The sequence below is a fragment of the Python bivittatus genome, unplaced genomic scaffold (genome assembly GCF_059951505.1).
Source record: "Python bivittatus isolate LINGU-HERP-01145 unplaced genomic scaffold, Pbiv_v1 ctg000530_np1212, whole genome shotgun sequence".
Taxonomy (NCBI): Eukaryota; Metazoa; Chordata; class Lepidosauria; order Squamata; family Pythonidae; genus Python; species Python bivittatus.
In genome coordinates this window covers 6,777,393-6,789,204 of record NW_028277085.1, presented here as the reverse complement: position 1 = coordinate 6,789,204, position 11,812 = coordinate 6,777,393, and the positions used below count along the sequence as shown (strand labels likewise).

At 39.0% G+C, this 11,812-nt stretch overlaps 1 protein-coding gene across 5 annotated transcripts in view; it reads left to right on the top strand.

Annotated features, from left to right (window-relative positions):
- The first annotated feature begins 92 nt into the window (after positions 1–92).
- Positions 93–11,812, top strand: part of MYO9A (myosin IXA) — a 108,549-nt gene continuing 96,829 nt past the window's right edge. For all 5 annotated transcript variants that reach the window (XM_088148509.1, XM_088148508.1, XM_088148507.1 and 2 more), the window contains exon 1: positions 93–250. The gene's annotated coding sequence lies outside the window, so the exon portion shown is untranslated. The remainder of the gene's footprint in view (positions 251–11,812) is intronic.

Here is an 11,812-nt window from a genome sequence, read left to right as displayed (position 1 = left end):
CTCTCGCCGTTGCTGCTGCGCGCGAGGGCGCGCGTCACGTCAGCTCGAGGCGGGGAGGAAGAGGGGCGGGGCCCGTCCGGGCGCGTGCACGTGCGCGCGAGGGAGGGAGAGGCTGAGGCTGAGGCGAGGCAGCGTTTCCTCCCCACTGAAGCGGGGAGGACGCGGGTGGCCGTCGCGGTGGTGCCCTCGCTGCCCTGAGGGGAAGAGAGAGGCGCGGCGGAGGGATGCAGCGGACCCGCCCCACCCGCAGGTGAGCCTCGCCCCCCGCCCTCCGTTGGGTCCCCCGGGCTTCCCCACCTCCCCCCGCTTCTCCCCTCAGCGGACAGCCGAGGATGAGGCGACCGAGCGAGCGAGCGAGCGAGCGGGCGGGCGGGCGGGCGGGCGCTCTCCTCCGCCACTCCGCCCCCGGCGATCCCCTCGCTCGGAGGCACCTGCGGCTCCCTCGGGCAGCCCCAGGGACGCCTCCCCGCCGCGGCTTCCTCCGGGAGCTGGCGGCGCGCGGAGGGAGGAAATGGGGGAGGAACGGGGCCGCCGCCGCCGAGATCCGGACGGGAGGGATGCGCGCGTGTGAGACGGGCGGCTGTATACATTTACCTCATAAATCCGTACCATGAATGCAGGGGGAAGCGCCGGCTCCTCGCGGCCGCAGGGCCGGCTGGGCGCGGGGAGGCTTCATTCATTCGAGGCGCGGCGGCTCCCGATCCCGAGCGGGCGCGCTGGATTCGCTCCCGGGGGAGCCCTCGGTCGCTTGGCTGCGGAACGCCCGTGGAAGGTGCCCCCGCTGCCCCGCCCGCCCCTCTCCCCCCCTGCACCCCTTCCCATGCCTCCCTCCCTCCCTGCCTTGCAAGGTCACCGAGCCTCCACTTTCCTGCCCGCCCCCCTCCCTGCGGTGCGAATGTTACATGAGATCATCCATTTTTGGAGCCCCGGGTTTCTGTCAGCACCGGGTTTTGTGTGTGTGTGTGTGTGTGTGTGTGTGTGTGTGTGTTTTAACAAAAAAGCAAAAAACGGGGTGGGTTGGGGAGAGAGGGAGAGAAAGAGAGAGAAGGAAATGATGGTTGTGCTGTTGCATTGCGTGGTGTGCGAGGCTGCAGCAGCTGCATTGTGATCCCGAGGCTGAAGGATAGAAATAAGTTTTTTTCCCCTTTCTTGTCCTAAGGAGGCTTAGAGGTATTTAAAAAAAAAAAATGAGAGAAAGAAATGGGATTGCTCCGCATCCTTACAGGCTCTTCCTGTGTAAAACTTTCTAATGACAATATTTGTTTATCTCTGCTGCTGTATTTACTAGATAAGCCACAAAGGAAGCTTTTTTTTTTAATTTTGATTTTGAAGCCGAATTTGGGACAGCGGTTATGATTTAGTTGAGCTGGTGTGTCAGCTGGGCTCAGGCCTTCAGGATGGTAGGAATGCTGCAGTGTAGTCAAACCGGTAAATGCTCTCAGATACATTGCTGCTAAGTGTGGTTGTACTAAGAAACTGCACCACTGCATGCATTTGATAAAAATGCTCAATTTGCTTTGGTTGTTTTCTTCAAGGGTACTTTAAAGATGACACTGCATGGACAGTGCATCCAATCTCAACTGTTGCTGTGGAACACAACTCCTGTGATTGTTAATGACTGTGGCTGTTGGTCATGCTGGTTGAGGATGATCAGAGCTGTAGGAAAACATATTTGGAGGGTACTCATTTGGCAGTAGGCAATACAGAGATTGCAGTGGCTTTTGTGAATTCAGTCTTTGCACTAAATCCATCAGTCTTTGCCTTAATCTTCAGGATGGGGAAGAAGCATAATCTTCTTGGTTCCTCCATGTGTCACACAGAACGTTTATTTAAAATGTATTTTAAAACTGGGTTTTCCTGTACTATAGAATTTAAACATAGCATATATGTCTTTAACAGTATTGACAAAAATGAGCAGCTTCTAACTTCACTTGCATCCACTTCCCCTTTCAGTCTCTGCGCTCTACTTTTCTTGCACTGAGTGAATTATTTCTCTTGATTCTGTTTTTCTTTTTTAAGGAGCCTTACAATTTGGTTTTCAGACTTATGATGCAAATGAAGCAACAAAGAGGGAAAAAAATAATTGCACAGCAGTGTGGGTTGCTTTAGCAGGACAGTCTTCCTTTTTTTTCTCTCTATTTTGTGGAGAATGAATGCAGTATTTTGAAAAACTTGGAAGCGATTCCACAAAGGTGAATTGGGCATTTGATGCAAGATTATATGAATAAAACCTCATATTTTTCTTACTAGGTATTTGTGCAAATTTGTGCAAAATATGTTTGGCTAGTATGTGGCTCTGTGTTTATTGAACCTAGGCAGAGTGTTAGTTTTTGATTTTAAGTATGCATGAATTCAGCCATTTGAGTAAAGTAAGCAAATCATGAGTTAGTATGTTGTGTAGACACAGTTACATTGTGGTAATGATTACTGTAGTGACAAACTCGCTATAATGAATATATTTCGTGTTCATTAAATTTTTCGGGAAAATGGTGTCAACTTCTTTAAAACTGTGTGCATCTTCTGGATCTTATATAATAGTAATTTTATTCCACTTACTGTATGTTCTACAATATTTCTGTCAGTGGGTGAGGACAGCTTCATTTGGAATGTGTTCCCTAGAATCTCTTAAAAAGTACTATGAAGTCAGATATTGTATTAATTTAGGGAGATTTTAGTATACCATCTCACCAGTTATGTATTCAGTCTAAGTTTTTATCAGCCATTTTTTGGAGTCCAGGCATCAAAAATCAATGAAATAATAGAACATTAGGAAGATTCTATAAGTGTACAAGAGACACAACAAATACATACATTAGAAAGCTGCTTTGACTCACAAAATCATCAGTTCTCTTAAGAAAATGCAGTAGTCAAAAGTCATAATGCTCTATTAAAGCTTTATTTTGAAATTGCTATGGTAAAAGGAAGAGAGAGCCTCAGTTTGAGCTGGTGATTACATAGTGGTAACAATGCAGGCTTCTTGGCAACAATTTGGAAACTTTTTGCCCTTGCTGCTTTCTGCTTTTTTGTTTTTTGTTTTAATTTTTGTAGCCCAGGGATTTCCTCTTGGCCTCTCATCCAGGTACTAACCAGTTTTCACCTTAATCAGCTTTTTTGAGGTCAACCTGATGTAGCTTTCATTGTTTAAAGACAAAATTCAAAATCAACTAGGCCTTACAGTTGTGTGAACTTTTATCTGTATTTTTCATTAAGTTTAATAATGAAAATGATAGCCACATCTGGGCACTTGTATGTTCTGTTTGTATTAGTATGAAACCACAACACATATATAAATAATGTAATTTTTGTGGTTTCCTATTGTACATTTTAACCAAGACTGAATAAGCTTTGCTGATATTTTGAAAATGATATGTTATCAGTTTTCTAGTAATGAGCACTTGTTTGCCTTTAGATGTTGATATTTCTTCCCTGGATCTTAGTTTTTTATGGTGGAAAAAAAACTGATCATTTTCTGCAATGCACACTAACATAGTTGCCAGTTTAATGTTTTGTATTTAAACTTTTGGAAAGTTCATAATATGAACCAATGATTTTCAGTTAATTCTGGAGAAGTATTGTTTTACCTTTGTTCAGTTTTTATGGGAAAGATTGGTTAGAGAGAGATTTTTTCCTATCTCCGTCAGATTTTATACAATAGGAATTGTAGTCATACTTCACATTCATCAACTGCCAGTATGTATGGAGGAGGGAAGAAAGAGATAAAAGTAAACTATCAGTCTGGAAAAAAGTTTAGATACGTGTAAATATGCAGTGCTTTTGATTGACTTACCAATGCATCTTTATTAAGAAATGTTTTACCAATGCATATATTTTTTCAATAAACTCTTGAATATTATCTATTATGCACAAATGTTTATCAGACAGTATTCAAATGTACAGTTATTTAGATGTGCCAGTGGCTTATAATGTTTGAATGTTTGATTTTGACATAGCAATAAAAGGTTGGAAAGGGATTGAATTCCTTGCTTCCAATTTCTAGTATAAAATGGCTGTAAAATGAGTTGAACTGCTATTTCTGAAATTGTTGTGGGAATTACAGTTCAATTCCATCATTTTTATCTAAGGTGAAAAAGAAACATTTAATCTTGATTAGTTGGATGTGGAAATGAGAGCACATGATATGTATATTTTGAATACTGATAAGCATTTGATTTTTTTCCAATATGAGTTAAGCATGTCCCAAATGAACATTTTGAAAGGCATTTGAACTGGAGCTATCCTTGGCCAACACAAAACGAGTCTGCCCAGGATCCTCATAGGTTAGCATCTTTGGGGAAGTACACAACATACATTTATTTCAAACCTCTTTGGGAAACTAGTTTTTGTAGTTCATTGTGAGACTGCTTAATTAACAAGCAGTATTCATATTCATGTAATACTGTTAGAATTATGTGTTTTCTACAGCATTACTGCAATATCAACAATTGCCAGTTATTCTTGCTTTTCTTCAGAAAAGTCTAGAAGATTTCCATCCATTTTAATGTCTAATCCCACCTCTTTTAATATTTGAATTCATAGAATTGAAACAATATGAATTTTAGTTTTAAAGTTATTTTTCATCTTGTAATAGGTTGCCTGTAAAGTACTTCTTCTGAAACAAAAGAGTTGCCACTAGACCAGAAGGAAAAAAAGATCTGGCTGTTTTTAATAAGGTTTATCAGTTTGTTTGGGCTTTTTTTCTCCTAAAGGGGTTATTTCATATGTGTGTATTTCACACTGCTCAGGTTCACATATGTGAGATGGGCTCTTACATAAATTTGCCAAATAAATAACTTGTAGCTAACTATATGATATGAGAGCAGAGGAGTCTTCTTCGTAGGCATGAGCCCATGTAGCTTCAAATGTTTGAACAGTAATAATACAGGCAATGCAAGACAGTGGTGGTCTCTAAGATTGGTATTCTAATTTACTGCAATGTTTCTTGCATAGTAAGAATCATAGTAAGTATTAATGTGTATCTAGTTTTATATCATACTGATTAATGTATTTGGTCCAAATTAGATTTAGCTTTTTTGTGGGTGGAGAATATGATTCTTTATGTTGGATATGATTTCTGATCTAGTGATATGCCTGTGTATAATGTACAATGTGTCTAACAAAACAGGAAATGAAAGAATCTGCACTTTCCCTGTATGTTGTCTTCCTCCATCATAGGAATCAAGGTTGAATTGGGATCTTCTGTGTGCTGTTGTGAGATTACTATCCTAGTGTGCAGAAGAAATTATGTAGGATAATGTATTGCATTTCATATTAGAAAAAATTGGGGAATCATATCCAGCATGTGAATTGTGAACTTGAGCCCCAGTATGTGGAGATGTTCACATATTCTAACTTGAATTGTGGTCACATAATTTTAGATTTCATCCAGTTAGGGTTAAGGAACTAAGGAAGGTGTCTGGCCTAGGAACAATCCGATTGGGAGAACCTGTCTCAAGTGACTGTGTTTCTTTAATCAGTGTTGCTCATACTTGATTAAAGTTTTTTCTCAGCATCAGAAATATAGTTCTGTTCAAAAAGACCATTGATTCATTTAGGTAACTTAACCTCTGATCTTCAGCTGTAATACAGAATTAGGCATCGTAATGAAGCTGCTGTCGGCTTTCTTGATTAGCTGATACTGCTTGTTGAAAGGTCCTCTTAAATTCATAGTGTAAGTATGAATGAATGATCCAGAAAAATATTCAGTTTTTTTTAATGCATGCATCATCTAATACAAGTGAAACTTTTTTAAAAATCTGGAAATGTTTTAACATTATTAATGAGTGTTTTTATTGGGCTCCAAAAGAAGATGCTTTACATAATTTCTAAAGTAGTCCCCGTTTTCAAAAATAATATTTTAATATTTTAGCAGCTCTTGGAGAAAATAGGAAAGAAGAAGAAGCACTTATCTGGTAAACACTCCATAATGAACCAGCATTTTCAAAGGACTCTAGTGATCAAGAAAATTTGACTTTGAAACTTTGTGTTTTCTTGGTTCAATTTTTTTTTAAACAGCATTATACTTCTCAGCTGCAGTCACATTTGCCCATTAGTTAGTGACTATTTAGTTAAAGTGTGACAAGAACCAATTGGAACTTGGACTTGCTGTTTCCATCATGGGATGATGAGTGTTTGGCTTTTCAGGAGATTCAGAAATGGGAAGTTTGCTAAAATCATGCTCTGGGATTCCCTTCATGAGGCTTATGACCCCAAGTGCTGTTGTCCTTATACAATTGGTCACCTTGCTTCTATGAATGATGAAGCAGTCTGAGCACTTCTGCTTGCATTGATGCAGACTGATTAGTAAGTAGGACTCATAGCTATCTCCCTAACAATAATACTATTTAAAAAGTTTCAAATGGAACATAGCTGTTAGAATTCAATTCAACTGTTTTCACCAGCTGTAAGATATTACACAAAGGAGCTGCTAGAAGAGGTATTACACAGGGTCACAATTTTATCTTATACAATAGCACTACTGATTTAGCCCTTATCTAGATCATGATCAGCAAAGGTTCCTGTGATAAGGAAAAAGCAGTGGTTTGGCAATATCAACTGAAATATCTGAATCCAAACAGCAGTCCTGGAATCCTTTTTATGTGCTTCTCTCAAGTTCAGGTTTGATTTGCAAAAGTAGTTTGTCTCCTGTGCCCCAGTAACTTCCAAAAATGGTGGCTGCAACTGACAAACCAGAAGGATACCATGGTCAATGGCCTTGAACCCTGCCCAGATGTCTAATAAGACCTGAAAGGGCACACTTGCCCATCCAGGTTCCAACGAAGGTCATGGTCAGAGCAACCACCACTGTTTCCATCCCATGACTGGGATGGGTCAGAGTCTTGACTGGAAGCGATCCTAACTGGATCTTATGTGTTTTTTCCCCTTTTCTTGCCTGCTCCTTCAGCTTATGCAGCTTCCTGCATGCATCAATCACTGTTCTGTTTCCTGAACATCTTACATGCTTCATGTGTAGCTAGTTCTATGCTGCTGTGGTTTGCAAACACTAAAGCTAATGTCCCTCTTCGTACCTACCCCTTTCACTTTCTGCAGGCTTTTGTTTTGATACACTGTTTTCCACATTACCAAGTATTCTTGGCAATGTTCCCATGGAGACTTAAGTTGGAAAAAAAAGGTTATATATGATTGGTCATCTAAATAGATTTTTCAGGGAAATCTGTAAGCCAGGATCTAATTTCCTGACAGCTTTCACTCATGTACCTTACTTGGGAAATCATAGGAGTGACCAATTTAATTCAGTATACTTTATTTTTGTCTGTATCTAAACAAGGAATTATTCTGAGCCGCCCAGAGTCACCCATTGGGGGAGATGGGTAGCATACAAATTTAATAATAAATAAATAAAATAAAAAAATTTCAGATGCATAGCTGTAGAAAGAAAATATTATTTTGAAAGAGATATCCTTGCTGATCGCAAATGGTTAAATGCTATATAAATTATAAGAAGGCAATTTGCTGAGATAGATTTAGTTTGATAAAAAAAAATAATGACCAGTGTTGATTGTGAAGTTTCTATTGCCAGACTGCACAGTTCATTAGCAGTGCCCAAGATAACCTCAATTGTGGTTACAGGCCCTAAGAAGTATGATTCAAAATATGGTGGATTTTAAACTGTTCTTTTCAGTATCACAGCGGTTTGTATTTGTTGGATGTGTGCCATAGAACTTGTGTGAAGTAGTGGATTACATAATCATGGAAGAATGCAGTCCCATTACTGTTAGAAAACTGCTACTATAATATGCAGCATCACTTGAACGACAGTATTTGTTTTGTTATTTTCGTCAGCTAATTTATTTTGCATTTGAGTGCACTATCACTGATTCTCATCTGAGGGAGGAGCTTGGTGTAACAATATTCCTACAAGGACAAAGTTTTTGATTTTTACATAAGTAGATCATGGGTCATAGAATTATAAAATTGAAACTTAAGTCATCAGCTTCAGTTCTCCATTCAGTGAAGAACTATTCTGCCCAAAAAGTTCCTCAGCATGAGTTCTTGGACTAAATAGAATAAAAATGGGAAATGAATAGACTTAGGATAACCTAATGTAACCCTCAGATCAACAAAGAAATGCAGAGCTAAGTAGCTACCTTTTTTAAAGACCCTTAGGGAGAAAGATTAATCTATTATAAATAAATTGTCCTACCATCAAGATTCCCCCCCACCCACTTTTTAATGAACATCTACTTTGATCATTTAAGCCCATTAAGGTTAGTTTTGCGATCTGAATGAGCTGAGAAAAAGTCTTTATCTGGCAAGCTGTGTATGACCTATACTTGGAGAAGGAACAAGGAGCTGACTATTAAAACTCTGGACTCTCTGCCCAGCAAAGTTTCGGAGGACACTAAGAGCTTTATATAATTGCTGTCTAGATTCACACATTATGTTACACAATAATTTTGTTTGTTTGCTTTTGGCTTAACATGATATGTCAACCCAGCTATTGTGTTTGTAAAATTGTGCATTACATTATGTATGGGTGAAGCCACTATGGTATTTTCAATGAACCGTGTTAAACCATAGCTTAGCACAAAGGTGCACAATCTGAAGCTGCAGAGTCACCAGTTGACCTCAAGTTCCTTGAACATGGCCCCAGAACCTCTCAAACACTTGCCACAAAATTTAATATGATAAAAGGGGGGAATTTTATCCATGGGGAGTAATCATATTAAAATAATTTAATTTTAGTTATATCAAAACTAGGTATGACTGAACTCATTTCTCTGCCCTGGCTTACCTGACAAAGTAACCCAGCTCAATTGTTTGTCCTGGTCAACCTCTGACAATCTCAAAGCAAAATTTAGCCCTTGGCCTGAAAAGCATCTCAGGGATGCAACTGTTCTCTCTCTTCTTTCTGATCCTTTGCTAGTTCATTACTTGCAGCTATATCAGTCCCCTATGTTAGAAATACATTGCTTCTTTCGAGTACTCATTTTATTTGAGTATAACCCTTGCAATAGAGTCTTGTAGGGCAATTTTACGATAAATCCACTGTCACTCTAAGATTGAAGAACAATGGAGTAGAATTAGAGATTATATGGGGCCCAGATTGATTGAGGTGTCCAGATGAGGTAACACTCATTAAGCTATCTGTGGATTGCTGATGTGGGTCTTCCGGACTGTGTGGCCGTGTTCTGGAACTTTTGTTTCCTAACGTTTTGCCAGCATCTGAGACCGGCATCTTCAGAGGACAGGAGCACAGACAGGAGCGGTTCTCTCTGTGCCCAGGATGATGTGACCCTTTTGTGGGTATTTATAGAGATAAGCGAGGGTGCCTGCAGGCGGGGGGTTCCAGTCACAGATGCTGGCGAAACGTTAGGAACCAAAACTTCCAGAACATGGCCACACAGCCCGGAAGACCCACATCAGCCATTGTATTCCGGCCATGAAACCCTCGACAATACCTGTGGATTATTGTCAGTTTCTCCAAACTTTCCATTAGAGGGGGATTTTCAAGAGAACCCCAAGCTCTTGGTTGCATGTGATTCTGAGTGAAGTATATTCGCTTCTGTATTCTCTAGACAAATATACTTAGTTTTTTCCACTTTTCATAGTTGCCTTTGTCTTTCATGCTCTTTACCATCTCTGTTGTTCCTTCCAGAGTACCTGTTGCCTTCTTTAAAAAATTTTGACCAGAATTAGAGAGGTAGACTGACTAGAGTAAAATAAAGCCATTATTTTTAGTAACTTGGAAACAGTGCTTCAGTTAATGTGATTTAAATCAACTATATCATACTGCTAAATAATGGACAGCTTTTGACTGGCAACAGTACTAAGGTCTTTTTCACATATGCCATTGCCAAGGTACATTTAATATTTTTAACCTAAGTGTTCAATTCTATATGTGTTTTTATTGAATTTCATGTTGTTAGTTTCAGCCCAGTTAGCAATTACTTTGAGATAGTAGACGTTTTTTTCTCTGTTTTCTGTGATATTAAGTATACCCCCAAGTCCTATGTTATCTACTAATCTGATAAGTATTTTCCTTGTCTCAACTCAAGTAAAGTTTTATTGATTTAAACGTGATGCAAGTGATGCATACCAAATGATTTTGAGGCTATTTAACCATTTCTGTCTTAAACAATTGATTTAGTTTCTGCATATCCAACAATAAAAATAATCATTTTCTTTCTTTTTTTTAACATTGTTTTAACTATTTCTTTTGAAGCATCATTCTTCCAATGTGGGCATTTTAACTAACACACAATTACTGTATTATACTGAAATAGGAGACTGTTGTAACTAATAGAGAATAAATGCATCTCCTAAAATTTCAACCTTGTTATCAGTCATGTGTTCCAGTTCTAAGAAATAATGTGTTTATTAGGTTTCTTCAGCCTTTCATCAAGCAATCAAATCTTCTGTGTTTTCTAAAATGTAGAAAAAGTCTGAAATTGGCAGTAATTGTTTGGGTGTGGTTCTGAAAGGGCATGTTTCTGGTGGTGTGTGCGGGCTGAATTAGGTCTAATTATAGATACCAAAAAAGAAGACAGGATCAGTTAGACTATCCAGCAGTGTTTCTGTTAGCTTATTACTTGGAATGAATATAGCAGAACAATGACAAATAGTTCAATTTATTGTCAATAGGCAACATTTACGTGAATGTTTACCATTTGCATAAGTGAAGAATTTGGAAATAAAATTGCAAATAATGCTTTCCAGAAAATTGTAATCCTCAGTAACTGCTCTCCCCACTTCCCTCCCCCCAAGTATTGCTGCTTATGTTGGAACTGCCTCATCATCTCACTTTATATTTCTCTTTCAAAGTCATTTTTAGTGTGCTGTTTTCATGGCTGTGGCAGCATCCCATATTTCTCTACCTCTTGCTAGTAACTCCTTCCTTCCTTCCTTCCTTCCTTCCTTCCTTCCTTCCTTCCTTCCTTCCTTCCTTCCTTCCTTCCTTCCTTCCTTCCTAAACTTAAGTTCTCTTTTCACCTTTATCCTGTCTTTCTAGAATGAATTTCATGCCTTCTCTCAGGGACTTTGTGATTTGTGTTCTGAACAACGTCTAGCATAAGTTTTTTTGTTAGTGTGCTTTTATATGCATCATGGAAAATATTTAGATGATAACTTTGAAGTAATGGAGAAGAAAAATATGGCAAATACATCTTTACTGAAGCTAACTGGATGTTTTTCTACATTTACGTATCTCATTAAGTTAGAGGAAAGTGTTTTTATTAATCTTCGGAAGTTTATTAATCTTCAGAAGAATTAGATTATATAGAAATAACTGTGCTTTTTAAAAATAATGGTTAGGAAAATAAAAATGTAAAACTGCTCTTGCTGTTGCTTTTAAAGAATGTAAGTGCTTTCTCAGATGACTGGTTTAGAAGGTTTCTAGACATTGGAGGAAGCTGAAGTGAGCTCTTGGCTGTAGCTTCTTGCTTTAACATTTATTCCTTTCTCTTGTTCTATTTACAAAGCAAGTAAGGGAAAGCTGCTTTCAGCAGCTTGGTTAACATGGCCATCAGTTTTCATGGCCACTTCCCATTTTTTCTGCTTTGCCCCGGTGGATTTGTCATGGAATCTTGTGGGTACCCACTGTTCTACTTCCTTCCCACATTATGTGGGTTTTTCCAGTGGTTAGCATGGATAGCTGTTTGGATCTATGATAACCCCCTAATCTATAGTTGAGATCACTCCTGAAACAATATTCTCTGTTTAATTTATGGGAAGATGTTCCCCATCCCCCCTAAAATATTATTGGAAATCCTAATTATAGTTCATTTTCTCTTCAGTGTCTAGGAATTGAGAGATTAAGCCTTGAAGGGCCAGTCATCAAAGTTATTGTGATGTG